Source organism: Mastomys coucha, unplaced genomic scaffold, assembly GCF_008632895.1.
Source record: "Mastomys coucha isolate ucsf_1 unplaced genomic scaffold, UCSF_Mcou_1 pScaffold1, whole genome shotgun sequence".
Classification (NCBI taxonomy): domain Eukaryota; kingdom Metazoa; phylum Chordata; class Mammalia; order Rodentia; family Muridae; genus Mastomys; species Mastomys coucha.
In genome coordinates, this window is record NW_022196891.1 from 9,598,746 (window position 1) to 9,605,589 (window position 6,844).

Here is a 6,844-nt window from a genome sequence, read left to right on the forward strand (position 1 = left end):
CATCACTGGGAGTTCACAAGGTAAATGGAGAGAAGTGACTACCAAAAATTTTCCTCTGCCCTCCATATCCTACTGTACATGTGCACTATTCCTAATAAATAAATAAGAGAATAAGAAAAATAAATAAATAAATAAATAAATAAATAAATAAATAAAGTGGTTTCTGAAGAATGGATGCATGGCATACATCAGTATCTGCAAAGTGAACTTGCGTTTTAAAAGGAAATATTGACGGCCTGGCACTTTGCATCTGCGGTGGCAGCAGCAGCGGAGGCAGGCTCGGGAGTGAGTTCGCAGCCAGGAGCTGGAATATTGAGGAGTTCTAAGGCAGTGCGGGGCCTCTTAGTGCTGCTGACTTCGGCCACTGTGGTTGTCCTGCATCTGAAGCAGCAGCAGGACCGGCAGGACCGGCAGGACTGGCAGAGGCTTCCTGACAGAATGATCAGAGACATTGACAGGCAGAATCAGAAAAAAAGAAACATTCGTCGGTTGGGAAAACAGATTATTTTGACTAAGCAGCTTTAAGCATGAAGAGAGATTGGAGAAAGGATCTCAGAATACCTGACTTTGAGAAGCTGATGGGGCAGCTGCACTGAGTTGATGTGTGTAAAGGTTGGTGTGTTGGTAGAGATTAGCTAGGGAGAGCTGTCCCCCAAAATCACTCTCAATTTAAACTTTGTGAAATGAAGGACATTGGGCCTTGTCTTCTAAATTGCTTCTTTAAAGAATCAGTTCTGTCTGGAAAGAGTGCTTGTGGGCCGATGTTCTTCTGAAGGTCTCGGGGATTCCTGCAGCAGTCCCTGTCAGCTTACGAGTGCCTAGGAGAAGGGGGCGATGAATAGTGGCATCTACTTGAGAGGTCTCCTAAGTTGGCATGATGATGAAGCCACAAGAATGTCCACCTCCAAAGTGCTGGAAGAGGGTGAGGTGGAGGGAGAGACTCTCCTAATTATGGAACTGGAGGATCAGGCATCAGTGGACTTATCTCTCTACCAGAGTGGGGATTCCCTCAACAGCGATGAAGGAAATGTATCATCGATGGAGGAACAGCTGTCTTACTTCTGAGACAGTGCCCAAAGTGGATCCCAGCCAGAGTCACAATGCACAGATCTTGAGGGTTCCAGCTGCCAGCTTCATAGCACACCTTGCCAGTCCACATGGTTCTTAAATAGCATTTTCCATTAGTCAAGAGATGAGAAAAGGCATGTGTCCTGAAGGATTGCTTTGTATAAGAGTTCATAGCTGAGTGAAATGGAGCTTGTAACACTCAGTGAAGCTGGCCATTTTCTGGTCAGCTAAGAGAATAGCTCAGTTACCTTAAGGGCGATAACTTTTTCAGGTTTACTCGTTCCAATGGCTTGGCTGATGGCAAGGAGCAGTACGAGAGGCTAAAGCTGACATGGCAGTAAGCGGTCACACTGGCAATGTACAACTTGTCTCTGGAAGGAAGTGGATATCAAGATTATTTCCGGTGGAAAGAAGATATCTGTGCTTTTTTTTGAGAAACATTGGACTTCTTTTACCAGGAAATTTGAAAACGATGTCGACGTGGTGGAGCACAGTAGCAGGTGGCCTCAGCTTGGGGAGTCCTGTTTATTTCCAGTCAGGTGCTCAGGAACTTGGAGAGCCTGGATGGTGGAAACTTGTTCATAACAGACCCCCAAGCGTGAGACTGGAGGGAGATAAGCTGGCTGCCTCCACCTTGAAAGTGAAAACTTCAAATCCAACGCTGGATCCCATCATTACTGTAGAGGGACTCAGAAAATGGGCAAGCCAGAATCCTGTGAAATCTGCCATGGAATTGAAAGAGAAGCGGTCTGAAAACAGAAAGCTAAAGACGTCAGAAGAGCTCAAATGAAGCACCCAGCCTCCTTGACAGAAGCACTTCCACTCCCGTCAAGTTCGTAAACCGAGGCAAAGGCTGGATATGATTTCGGAGAAAGGTTTGACTTTTCATCCCTGAACTCCTCAGACTGCTCTCCCCTCACAAGCCGGTCTCCTCCCTCTCTGGATTTCTCTGCCCCGGGGACACCAGCCTCACATTTGACCATGCCTAGCTTGATTTCTGAAGCAGACTTCATGCCAGATGTGATGGCTTCCCCAAGCCCTGTTTCACGATGATGATAAGCTGAAAGAAGATGGAGTTAGAGACCCAGGGATGGAGTACATCCCACCCCTGTCTGGGTCAGCTTCTGGTCTGGTTGGGAGCATAAAGAAGGGCAGAACTCCAGAACAGATAAAACAGGAAGTAGACAGTGAGGAGGAGAAGCCAGAGAGGAGGGATGGAGATAGCGAAGACACAGATTCAAACACTTCTTTGCACATTAGAGCTTGAGAAAAGAGGAAGCCGTCCCTGGAAAAGGACATGAAGCCAAAAGGGCCCAGGTATACAGCTGTGAGCATCTGGGAGGGGAAGCTCCTACTCAAGTGGCTGGAGGCATGCCCTAGCGCCATGGCTGTGACTCCAGAAGCCAGGAGGCTCAAGCGGAAACTGATCCTCCTGTTTGATTTGGACGAGGTTGTGAATGCCACACTTCTGTTAGTCCATTTATAGAGTCAAAGATGGAGGAGCTTCCCGGCTTCCAGCTGGGTAAGCTATATATTGGAACACCTGCCAGGACTTTAGGATCCCTGACCCGTACCAGACTGCCTTACCAATCAGGAATGGATTCCAGCACCAGATCACCAGATTTTTGTATCGTTTGGTGGGATCAGAAGATCTGGATGTGGACCAAAGTATCATCAGCCTTTATACTCAGATCTTGAAACCTTATATCAGGAGCGATTGTGAGACAAAGCCACCCGAACTGCAGCTCCTGTCATAGATTTGTTCCCACCTGCACAGGAGTGACCCTTACCGGGCACCTGAACCTGGTGCACCTCTCGATTACTGCTATGTCTGACCAGAGCACATCCCAATGATCAACTCCATGTGTCAGGAGTTTTTTCTGCCTGACATTGACTTGTCTGAGTGTCTGCAGTATCCAGACTTCAGTGTTGTAGTCCTTTATAAAAAAAAGTCATTGTTGCCTTTGGCTTCATGGTTCCTGATGTGAAGTACGTTGAAGCTTACATTTCATTTCTGCTTGTTCACCCTGAGTAGAGGAAAGCCAAGGATTGCCACGTTCATTATCTATAATCTGATTCAGACAAGCATGGGCACGGATATGACTCTTCACGTCTCAACAAAAACAACCCTACCATGCTGCTGTTCCAGAAGTTTGGCTTCAAGACTGAAGGGTAGGTTTTGGATTTTTATGATAAGTATTGCCCACTGGGGATTACAGAGTGCAATCATACATTCTTCCTGAGGCTACAATGCTGAGGTGAACTCTGTTCTTCCCAGCAAATAGTGGATGCTGTCAGAGAGTGGGCCTCAGAAGTCATGCAGGCCATTATTCTCAAAGTGGGCCCTGGTCTCCTGTGGATAATAGCCTCCACATGGTCCAGCTGGGTGAGTGAAGCCAGTGGTACAGGTAGGCAGTTCTTCTGTCCAGAAACCATCCAGCAGGCCCTGAGTGGCCTTCCAGAAGTATCTTGGACTTCACTGTAGACCAGAACTAAGCGACTCTGCCATTCTCTTTCTATGCAATGAGCACAGAAGAGCTTCTAAGCTGAAGCATTTAAGAATGGGCCTGCTCTTCTTGTGATAGATCTCAGGAAGTATGAAAGATGTTAAAGATTGCCAGTACCCTCTCTGTCCTGGTAGAAGAGGTTCTGAGGTGTCAGGAATGATTCCAACCCTGTTCTCAGCTTGTGCTGTGCTGTCCTTGAATCTCAGAGGAGTCATGGGGGCACTACAGTCCTTTTTGTTTCTTGTTGACTTTTGTCCTGGTCAGGAAGAATATACTCAGTGTCTGTCTCCACACTGCTTTACTTGATCTACCTGTCGACATCTCCTTGCATGGGCATTGACCTGGTAAAAGGAGTGTATGCTTGGCATGGCCTGGAAGATAGCTTAAGAGGAGCAGTTGAGCTTCCCAGGCCCTTCTCATGCTCAGGACAGTTGTACCACAGGAGTAGAGGTGTGGAATGGTGCAGGCAGACCTGGATGCCCTGTCCACCTCATGAAGCTACTTCCTGTGTTGCATATGTTGGAGTTGGACTACAGATATCTTAAGTGCTTTCCAAAAGCATCAGATATTCTCCAATAAACATTCTTACCTACAACACCTCAAAAAAAATCCAAAACAAAACAAAATCAAAAACAAACAAACAAACAAGAAAAAAAAACAAAAAAGAAAATATTATCTGTCAGGTTTCATAAAACATAAAACTCATCCCCATGATTACTATAAACAGGAGACACCATGAGAAAGAAGTCTTTTTGAAAAGAAAGATGACAGGTAACTACCCAGTAGATATAAATGGAAAAAAAGATGAAGTTGAGAGCCTATGATTTGTACTAATCCAGGCTGAATGGAATGCAAAAACAGTAACTGAAGTGATCATATGTACGTGGCCCTAGGGTGCCATTGAAGTGAAGGCTTGCTATTCTTACTTGGGAAAGCAGAAACATTTATGAGGCAAGAACAACAAGACCTAGACATGCAAATAATCCGTAAACGGTTTTCTCTGTGATCTAAATCACAGAAAATGGTTTTTGTTAGCTGCAGTTGAATAAGAAAGCCCACTGCTTTAAAACTTTGGCACATAGCTGCTTTCCACATACCAAATGCACACTTATGTAAGAGTGTGTATAGAGAGGATTTCTATGCCTCCGGACAAGAGTAGATTTACGGAGACAACTCCAGGGGTCAATCCCTATCTACCTCCTTGTTTGAGAAAAGATATCACTACTACTGCATACACCATGCTAGCTGATCTGTGAACCTCCAAGGGAGCTTCTGTCTCTTCATTCTTTCCTTGGGAGCACTGAGAATATGGACATGTGTGCCCAGGTCTGGCTTGTTTGTGGTTCTGGGGATCTGATCTAATATTCTCATGATTGCTCAACAGATCTTTTCTAATGAAGCATATCTCCACCCCAAACATTATCTTTTTTTTTTTTTTTTGCATGTACTATGCAGTAAAGAAGTGCCCAGTATACCCCCATTTGTAGTGGGAAATATTAAGATGGACCAACAAGTTCCTGCACTATACCAGGCAAATGTGGACCACATGACTCCAACCAGGTGATCTCAACTCCAGCAGTCTGTCTGGGCCAGAGCTCCTGAGTTTTCTTGGTGGATCATTGCCATACCAGCCCCAAGCAATGACCGTCCTCCTGACAGTTAGTTGCCACAACACCCAGCAACCCATTAGAAATGAAACTCTTGAAGACCAACAGGCTTCCCTTACTACTGCCAGCAACTCTCTGCCCTGGTATGGGCCTGCCACCTCTGTTTCTAGACTAGCCTTATCAATGACTGATGGTGGTCTTCCCAGCTCCAGTTCACTTGTCTCACAGCCACCAGTACCTTATCAACCATAAACCCCTTCTGGTCGGTGGCTCCACCCACATTCCAGTAACTCAGTAAAACCAAACTCTTGAAGTTTATAATTAACCAGTCAGATTTATGTATCAATAAATTCTCAATTCATAAGATGTCCATACCATAATTTCAGAGCCAATTGATAATGATAAAAGCTGCCTAACTTGATTAGACATGTTATACCAATTATTCTATTCTTAATGATATCATATCTACTGGTGGCTATTAATGCCATGTGGTATTTGAATATACTTGTCTGCAGTCCTATCTTGCTTCCTCACCACTCACCCAAGTCACTCTCTGTCCCTGCAACTCTTAGCTCTGCCTCCCTTTTCCCTGTCTAATCACAGGCCTCCTGCTACACTAATATTTTAATGTAATTGGACAAGGAAGATCCTGCGACACCCATGTACCAACAGCAGAGTTTGCAAGTCTGCTTTGAAGCACATTAGGGAATTCTGGGGAAAGTGACATTAAGCTTACTATATCTCTAGACACATTCCATTACTGCAGTGTGGGGGGCTGGAAACTGTCAAGAAAGTACCTGAGGAAGTTTAGAAACTGCTACTGACCCATTGTCATTACCTCAAGTAGGGTGACAGGTCAACTTCTGAGGTCTAGACTTGCTCAATCATGAACTGTTGGCCACCTGCGCCAATGTTAATAAAAGAAAGGGTTCTTCTGGTAATAGGAGTAAGAAATAAATAGGAAGAGATTGAAAGAGATAAGAAGAGATAGGCTAGCCATACTGTACCTTACCCACATGGGAAAATAAAAATTATACAACACGAGCTCTGGTCACTCAGTCATCTTGAATTTAATGAATCCCCTTTGCTCCCCCAACAGGTAAAATACCTGGGGCAAAAACCCTTCCCCCAAAATACGTCAGTGTAACAGTCCAATCAGTGACTTCCTTGTTACTCTGTGGGGGTGGAGCTTCTGAATGTAACTGGAACCAGGTTTCACTCAACAGGTGGGCTGCTGCTGTGCTGGGGCCCAAGTGGTTGCTGTTTACTGTCCGGGCTTTGGGGAGGGAGTCCACAATGAACTGTGAATTTTAACTGTGTCATAGAATAGAGTCAACCTATCATTCTTAATAAAAAGTTTGTCCTAATAGGACAAAACGGCAACCAACAAATTGGGAAAAGATCTTTACCAACTCTATATCGGATAAAGGGCTAATATCCAGTGTATATAAAGAACTCAAGAAGTTAGACTCCAGAGAACCAAATAAACCTATTAAAAAATGGGGGACAGAGCTAAACAAAAAATTCTCAATTGATGAACACCGAAAGGCTGAGAAGCACTTAAAGAAATGTTCAACATCCTTAGTCATCAGGGAAATCAAAACAACTCTGAGATTCCACCTCACACCAGTCAGATTGGCTAGGATAAAAGACTCAGGGGAC

General features: G+C 44.8%; 1 pseudogene; it reads left to right on the plus strand.

The window, feature by feature from the left end:
• Positions 1-834: 834 nt before the first annotated feature.
• Positions 835-3,325, plus strand: LOC116069331 (annotated as a pseudogene).
• Positions 3,326-6,844: the final 3,519 nt, after the last annotated feature.